The sequence below is a fragment of the Myotis myotis genome, unplaced genomic scaffold (genome assembly GCF_014108235.1).
Source record: "Myotis myotis isolate mMyoMyo1 unplaced genomic scaffold, mMyoMyo1.p scaffold_m19_p_1, whole genome shotgun sequence".
NCBI lineage: Eukaryota > Metazoa > Chordata > Mammalia > Chiroptera > Vespertilionidae > Myotis > Myotis myotis.
Genome location: NW_023416313.1, coordinates 120,130,641 through 120,138,296, shown reverse-complemented (window position 1 = coordinate 120,138,296; position 7,656 = coordinate 120,130,641).

The following is a 7,656-nucleotide window of genomic DNA, read 5'->3' as shown; positions in this document are numbered from 1 at the left end:
TGGATGCCTTTTATTTCTTCTTCTTGTCTAATTGCAATGGCTAACACTTCCAGTACTATGTCGAACAAGAGTGGTGAGAGTGGGCATCCCTGTCTTGTTCCTGTTCTTAGGGCAAATGGTGTTAGTTTTTGTCCATTGAGTATGATGTTGGCTGTGGGTTTGTCATATATGGCTTTTATTATGTTGAGGTATGATCCTTCTATTCCCACCTTACTGAGAGTTTTTATCAAAAATGTGTGTTGGATTTTGCCAAATGCTTTTTCTGCATCAATTGATATGACCATGTGGTTTTTTTCTTTCAATTTGTTTACGTGATGTATCACGTTTATGGATTTGCGGATATTGTACCATTCTTGCATCCCTGGGATAAAACCTACTTGGTCATGGTGTATGATCTTTTTGATGTACTGCTGGATCTGATTTGCTAAGATTTTGCTGAGGATTTTGGCATCTATGTTCATGAGGGATATTGGCCTGTAATTCTCTTCCATTGTGTTGTCTTTATCTGGTTTTGGTATTAGGGTGATGCTGGCTTCATAGAATGAGCTTGGAAGTGTTCCTTCCAATTGAATTTTTTGTAGTAGTCTGAGGAGGATAGGTTTTAGTTCTTCCTTGAATGTTTGGTAAAACTCCCCTGTGAAGCTGTCTGGTTCTGGGCTTTTGTTTGCTGGAAGCTTTTTGATGACTGCTTCAATTTCTTTCATAGTTATTGGCCTATTTAGATTTTTAGATTTTTCCCGATTGAGTTTTGGAATGTTGTATTTCTCTAGGAATATGTCCATTTCCTCCAGGTTGTCCAGTTTGTTGGAGTAGAGTTGTCCATAGTAATTTTTTAACAATCATTTGTATTTCTGTGGGGTCTGTTGTTATTTCGCCTCTGTCCTTTCTGATTTTGTTTATCTGGGTCCTTTGTCTTTGCTTCTTGGTGAGCCTGGCTAGAGGTTTGTCAATCTTGTTTATCCTTTCAAAGAACCAGCTCTTGGTTTCAATGATTTTCTGTATTTTTTTTTGGTGTGTATGTCATTTATTTCTGCTCTAATCTCTATTACCTCCTTCCTTCTGCTTAATCTGGGCTTTTCTTGTTGCTCTCTTTCTAATTCTTTGAGTTGTAGAGTTAGATGATTTACTACCATTTTTTCTTATTTTTTTGAGATAGTCCTGTAGAACTATAAACTTCCCTTTCATGACTGCTTTCATGGTGTCCGATAGGTTTTGGATTGTTGTGTTTTCATTGTCATTAGTTTCCAGGATGTTTTCAATTTCTTCTTTGATCTCATTGGTAACCCAATCAGTATTTAATAACATGCTATTCAGCTTCCAAGCGTTTGCGTATTTTGTGTGGTTTTTATTGTAGTTTATTTCTAATATTATGCCATTGTGGTCTGAGAAGATGTTTGGTATGATTTCAATCTTCTTGAATTTGGGGAGACTTTGTTTGTGACCCAATATGTGGTCTATTTTTGAAAATGTCCCGTGAGCACTTGAGAAGAACATATATTCTGTGGTTTTGGGATGAAACGTTCTGAAGATTTCAATTAAGTACCTCTGATCTAGTGAGTCATTTAGGATTGCTGTTTCTTCGCCAATTTTTGTTTAGAGGATTTATCCAGTGATGTCAGTGGTGTATTAAAGTCCAATACCAGGATTGTATTGCTGTCGATCTCTCCCTTGATATCTTCCAGGATTTTTTAAATGTATTTGGCTGCTCCTGCATTGGGTGCATATATGTTTATCAGGGTTATATCCTGTTGTTGCATTGACCCCTTTAGTGCTATGAAGTGGCCTTCCTTGTCTCTTGTTATGCCTTCACTTTGAGGTCTATTTTGTCCAATATAAGTATTGCTACCCCAGCTTTTTTTTTCATTTCCATTTGCCTAAAGATATTTTTCCATCCCTTCCCTTTCAGTCTGTGTGAGTCCCTTATTCTGAGGTGGGTCTCTCGACAGCAAATGTATAGGTCATGGTTTGTAATACATTCAGCCACTCGATGTCTTTTGATTGGAGCATTTAGTCCATTTACATTTAAAGTTATTATTGAAAGGTACTTGTTTGTAGCCATTTCTATTTTTTGTGCCTGTTTTCTTTCTGGGCTTTTTAGTTCTTCTTTTTACACCCGTCCCTTTAGCATTTTGTGCATTGCTGGCTTGGTGGTGATAAATCCCTTAGCCTTTTTTTTGTGTCTGTGAAGCTTCTTATTTCCCCTTCAATTTTGAATGATAGCCTTGCTGGATAGAGTATTCTTGGATTCAGTCCTTTGCTTTGCATCACTTTGTAAATTTCTGTCCATTCTTTTCTGGCCTTATGTGTTTCTGTTGTGAAATCATTTGATAATCCAATGGGAGATCCCTTGTATATAGCTTTCCATCTCTCTCTTGCAGCCTTTAAGATTCTCTTTTTCCTGAATGTTTGCCATGGTGATTATGATGTGTCTTGGTGTGGGTCTTCGGGTTCACCTTGTTTGGGACTCTCTGTGCTTGTGTGACTTTTTTCTTCCCCACCTCAGGGAAGTTTTCTGATATTATTTCTTCCAATAGGTTTTCTAACCCTTGTTATTCTTTCTGTTGTTCTGGTACCTCTATTATTCGTATGTTGTTTCGTTTCATGTTTTCCCATAGCTCCCTTAAGCTCTCCTCCTGTCTTTTAATTTTTTTCTCCAATTGCAGTTCAGTTTGGTTGTGTTTTGCTTCCCTGTCTTCTAATTCGCTAATTTGGTCCTCAGATTCTCCTAGTCTACTGTTGAAACTTTCAATGGTGTTTTTTATTGCTGCTATATCACTCTTCATTTCTTCTTGGTTCTTACATAATTTGTTGATGTTTTCATCCGTTTCTTTTTGATTCTTACATAAGTTGTTGATTTTTTTCATCCGTTTCTTCTTGCTTCTTGCATAAGTTGCTGATTTTTCCCTCCATCCGGTTTATGCATTCTAGGACCCTTAATCTGAATTCTTTTTCTGTCATGCTGAATGCCTTTGTTTCACTTAGCTGCTTTTCTGGTGAGTCCTCCTTTTCTTTCCTTTGGGGGTTTCTTTGTTTACCCATGTTTGATCTCACCAACATATCTAGATGTTGAGTTGTTCAGGGGCTGCTCGTTGGGTGGCAGTGGCTTCTCAGGCTGTGGTTGCTCCTCGGGAGGTTGTGGTAGCAGCTGCTCCTCAGTTTGCAGCAGATCCTCTGTTGGGTGCTCTTCACAGCTGTGGTGGCTCCTCTGGCTGGTGTGGGGAGGCTTCACACACAGCTGCTGTTCCTCAGACAGAGGTTGTGCTGATTACGAGGCTGCTGTTCCTTGGATGGGGGTGGGCTACACACGCAGCTGCTACTCCTTGAATTGGGGCAGAGTGCTCACATGGCTGCTGATCCTTGGATGGGGGCTGGCTGCATGCTGCTGTTGTTCCTCTGATGTGGTGGGCTGCGTGTGGGGCTACTGCTCCTAGGACTTGGACAGGTTGATTGCATGTCTGTTGCTCCTCGGATGGGGGTGGGCTGCTTGCGAGGCTGCTGCTCTTTGGATAGGAGTGAGCAGCATGCGTAGCTGCTCCTCCTTGGATGTAGACGTGCCACTCACCTGGCTGCTTCTCATCGGACAGGTGCAGGGCGTTGTGACTCTGCTCCTCAGACCGGTGCGTGCTGCGCAGGGCTGCCGCTCCTTGGACGTGGGCAGTCTGCTCGTGTGGCTGCTGCTGTTCCTTGAATGGGGGCGGGCCGCTTGCAGAACTGCTGCTCCTTGGATTCAGCAGGCTGCTCGTGCGGCTGCTGCTGCTTGGACGAGGGCAAGATGCTTGTGTAGCTGCTGCTCCTCGGACTAGTTCAGGGTGTTCAAAGCTGCTGCTCCTCGGACAGTTCAGACTGCTTGCGTGGTTGCTCCACCTCTGCTGTGGAAGCGGGCCACTCACACAGTTGTTGCTCCTTGGACAGGGGCAGGCCACATGAGGCTGCTTCTCTTAGGCTCGAGGCAGGCTGCTCACGGGGCTGATGCTCCCTGGACAAGGGCGCGCTGCTCCCGTGTGTGCTGCTCACGTGGTTCAAAAAATAATGTGAAAAGGAGTAGGAAATAAAGGAACAAACAAAAAAAAGGAGAACAATGCAAAAAGCAAAAAAAAAACAAACAAAAAAAACAAACAAAAAACCTAACAAAATAATAATAAAAAAATAAAAATGAAAAATTGAAATGTCATTCCTTTGGCTGGCTTAAGTTCCCAGGTTTCTGGAATGTCTGTGATTTGTTGTTGTTGTTGTTGTTGTTGCTGGGACTTCAATGAATATATTTTAAAAAAATAAAAATAAAATGAATTATAAAAACACAATGGAAAAACGCAAGATAGAAAGAAATAAGAACTAAGAACTTTCAGTAATGGGTGCACAAATGAAAAAATGCATATTGAGTGCTCAACAGGAAATAAAAATAAAGAAAATATAAACATAGGCACATTGTAATAACCATTAAAGTGACATAATTACATGCCGTAACCAGTTTGGCTCAGTGGCTAGAGCATTGGCCTGCGGACTCAAGGGTCCCAGGTTCGATTCCAGTCAAGGGCATGTACCTTGGTTGCGGGCACATCCCCAGTAGGCGTGTGCAGGAGGCAGCTGATCGATGTTTCTCTCTCATCGATGTTTCTAACTCTCTATCCCTCTCCCTTCATCTCTGTAAAAAAATATCAATAAAATATATATATATTTTAAAGTGACATAATTACAAATAAACATAAAAAGTAATTACAGTAAGCATAAAGAGAAAGCTAAAAAGCTACTACAGAGAAAATAATTAGATTGACATCTACAACAGATTTCAAAAGAATGGTGTAAAATACATGAATAAAGCAAATCTTAATTTAGAATTTTATAACAAACTAGAGGCCCGGTGCATGACATTCATGCTCTGGGAGCTGTGGGGGTCCCTCAGCCCATCCTGCACCCTCTCCAATCTGGGAGGCCTCAGGGGAGCCCTCTCCAATCTGGGAGTTTCTGTCTGTCTTTGCAATCATATGAGCAAAATGTCTGAGACCCCCAACTCAGTTTGGTTTGTTGCTCACAGAATAATAGAGGAATTTTTTTTTCTTTGCTTCATTGGTGGAGATTTCCTGGAAGTTTTAGGATATCTCCCCTTTAATTTTTCCTAGACACTCTGATTTTACTTATGTCTCCCATTTTTGCTTTCCCTCCATCCCCCACCACAACAGTTACTTGCTCCAGGCTCACTTTGCTCTAGTGTCTAGGAGATCCGTCTGCCACCAGAACTATGATTCCCAGCATTCCTGGTTCTCCCCATGCTCTGGGCTTCCACTTTCAGTCCTGGGGCTGCCACCAAAACTACTATTCCCAGAATTCCTGGTGCTCCCCATGCTCTTGGTTTTCCCTTTCTGCTCTGTCTCTGACCCATGACCTCCCACTCTGCCAAGTCCTCCTAGCTGTCAGCTCTCCCACTCTGCTTTCCGCCTGGTGCCTGTGTATGCAAATTAACCCACCATCTTTGTCAGGTTAATTTGCATACTCACTCCTGATTGGCTGGTGAGCGTAGTGGAGGGATGGTCAATTTACATGGTTCTCTTTTATTACATAGGACTAGTGGCCCAGTGCACAAAAATTTGTGCACTATGGGGCCGTCTCTCAGCCCAGCCTGTGCCCTCTTGCAGTCTGGGACCCCTCAGGGGATGATTACTTGCTGGCTTAGGCCTGCTTTCCAGTGGATTGGGCCTAAGATGGCATTCAGACATCCCTCTGGCAACTCGGCAGCCCTAGGGGGATGTCCACTTGCCAGCAGGGAGCAGGTCTAAACTGCAGTCGGACATCCTTAGCGCTGCTGAGGAGGCAGGAGAGGCTCCCACCACCACCACTGAACTGACAGCCATCAGCCTGGCTTGTGGCTGAGCAGAGCTACCCATGTGAGAGTGCCCTGACCACCAGGGGGCAGCTCCTGCATTGAGCGTCTGTCCTCTGGTGGTCAGTGTGTGTAATAGTGACCAGTCATTCCCAGTCATTCTGCTGTTAGGGTCAGTTTGCATATTACCCTTTTACTATATAGGATAGAGGCCTGGTGCATGGGTGGGGGCTGGCTGGTTTGCCCTGAAGGGTGTCCCGGATCAGGGTGGGGGTCCCGCTTGGGTGCCTGGCCAGCCTGGGTGAAGGGCTGATGGCTATTTGCAGCTGGTCACACCCCCTTTAGGGAGATGTCCCCACTGGGGTGCCTGGCCAGTCTGGGTGAGGGGCTGAGGGCCGTTTTCAGGCTGGTGGGTGACTGAAGCTCCCAACCTCTTTTTTTTTTTTTAATTCTGGGATTTATTTACCTTCTATGGCTGTCACTTGAGCTGGCTTTAGCTCTGAGGCCTGGCTCCAGCTCTGAGACCTCGGCTGCTGAAAACAGGTATCTGGGGTTTGTTTGGCTTCTATAATTGAAACACTGTTGCAGCTCCAGCTCTGAGGCCTCTGCTGCTGAAAGCAGGTATCTGGGGTTTGTTTTGTTTCTATAATTGCAGCATTGTTTCTTAGAGTGCAGCTCAGAGCCCAGCAGCGGCAGGCAGGAAACCTTGGCTTCCTCCATTGCCGGGGCAACCAAACCTCATGTTCGCTTCAGCTGCGTGGCTGCCGGCTGCCATCTTGATTGGCAGTTAATTTGCATATCGCCCTGATTAGCCAATGGGAAGTGTGTCGGAGGTACAGTTAATTAACCTATTTGTCTTTTATTAGATTAGATGATTACTCAAAATTAAGAACATAAGAGAGTTTAATCTACTGAGAGCCTTACTTAAAGAACTTCTAAAGCATACAATAAGTAATATTAAAAACAGTAAATAACAAAAGCATATCATTTAAATTAATTAAACTTTAGTAGAAAATTAATTTTACTCTTTTTATATGAAAGGGACACATCAAAATAAAACTCTAGATGGCAATTATAAAGGAGGTTTAAGGAGTTGTGTTTAATGGGAAATATTTATGTCATGCTCAGGAGAGAAATATTAAATGACCATAGTCTTGTTAGAAAAAGATGACAGTGTTTTTTTTAAATAAGATAATAAAACATATAGCAATCTTATCTAATGAAAGAGAAACATGCAAATTGACCGTACCTCGCAACACTCACAAGCCACACCCACAAGCCAATCAGGAGCAAGTATGCAAATAAACCCAACCAAGATGGCAGCAGCCACAGAGCTGGAGCAAACAGGAGGCTTGGGTTGCCCCTGGCGATGGAGGAAGCCAAGCTTCCCGCTTGCCCTGGCCCTGTGCTCCACTCAAGGCTACAAAGTTTCAATTATAGAAGATAAATAAATCCCAGATATCTGCTTCCAGCCACTCTGGCCTCAACTCAAGGAGGGTCTGGGAGCCTGGGTTGCGCGGGGCCATGGCCAGCCTGTAAACAGCCCTCAGCCCCTCACCCAGGCTGGCCAGGCACCCCAGCAGGGACCCCCACCCAGAAGGGGGTTTGGCCAGCTTGAAAACAGCCCTCAGCTCCTCATCCAGGCTGGCCACACTGCCCCCTCAAGTGGGGACCCTCACCCCATGGGGGCATTGCCACCCTGTAAACCACCACAGGCCCCTTGCCCAGGCTGCCCAATGCTCCAAGGTAACCCCCACCCTGATCTGGGACACCCTTCAGGGCAAACCAGCCAGCCCCCACCAGTGGACCAGGCCTCTATCTATAGAAGGATAATATGCTAA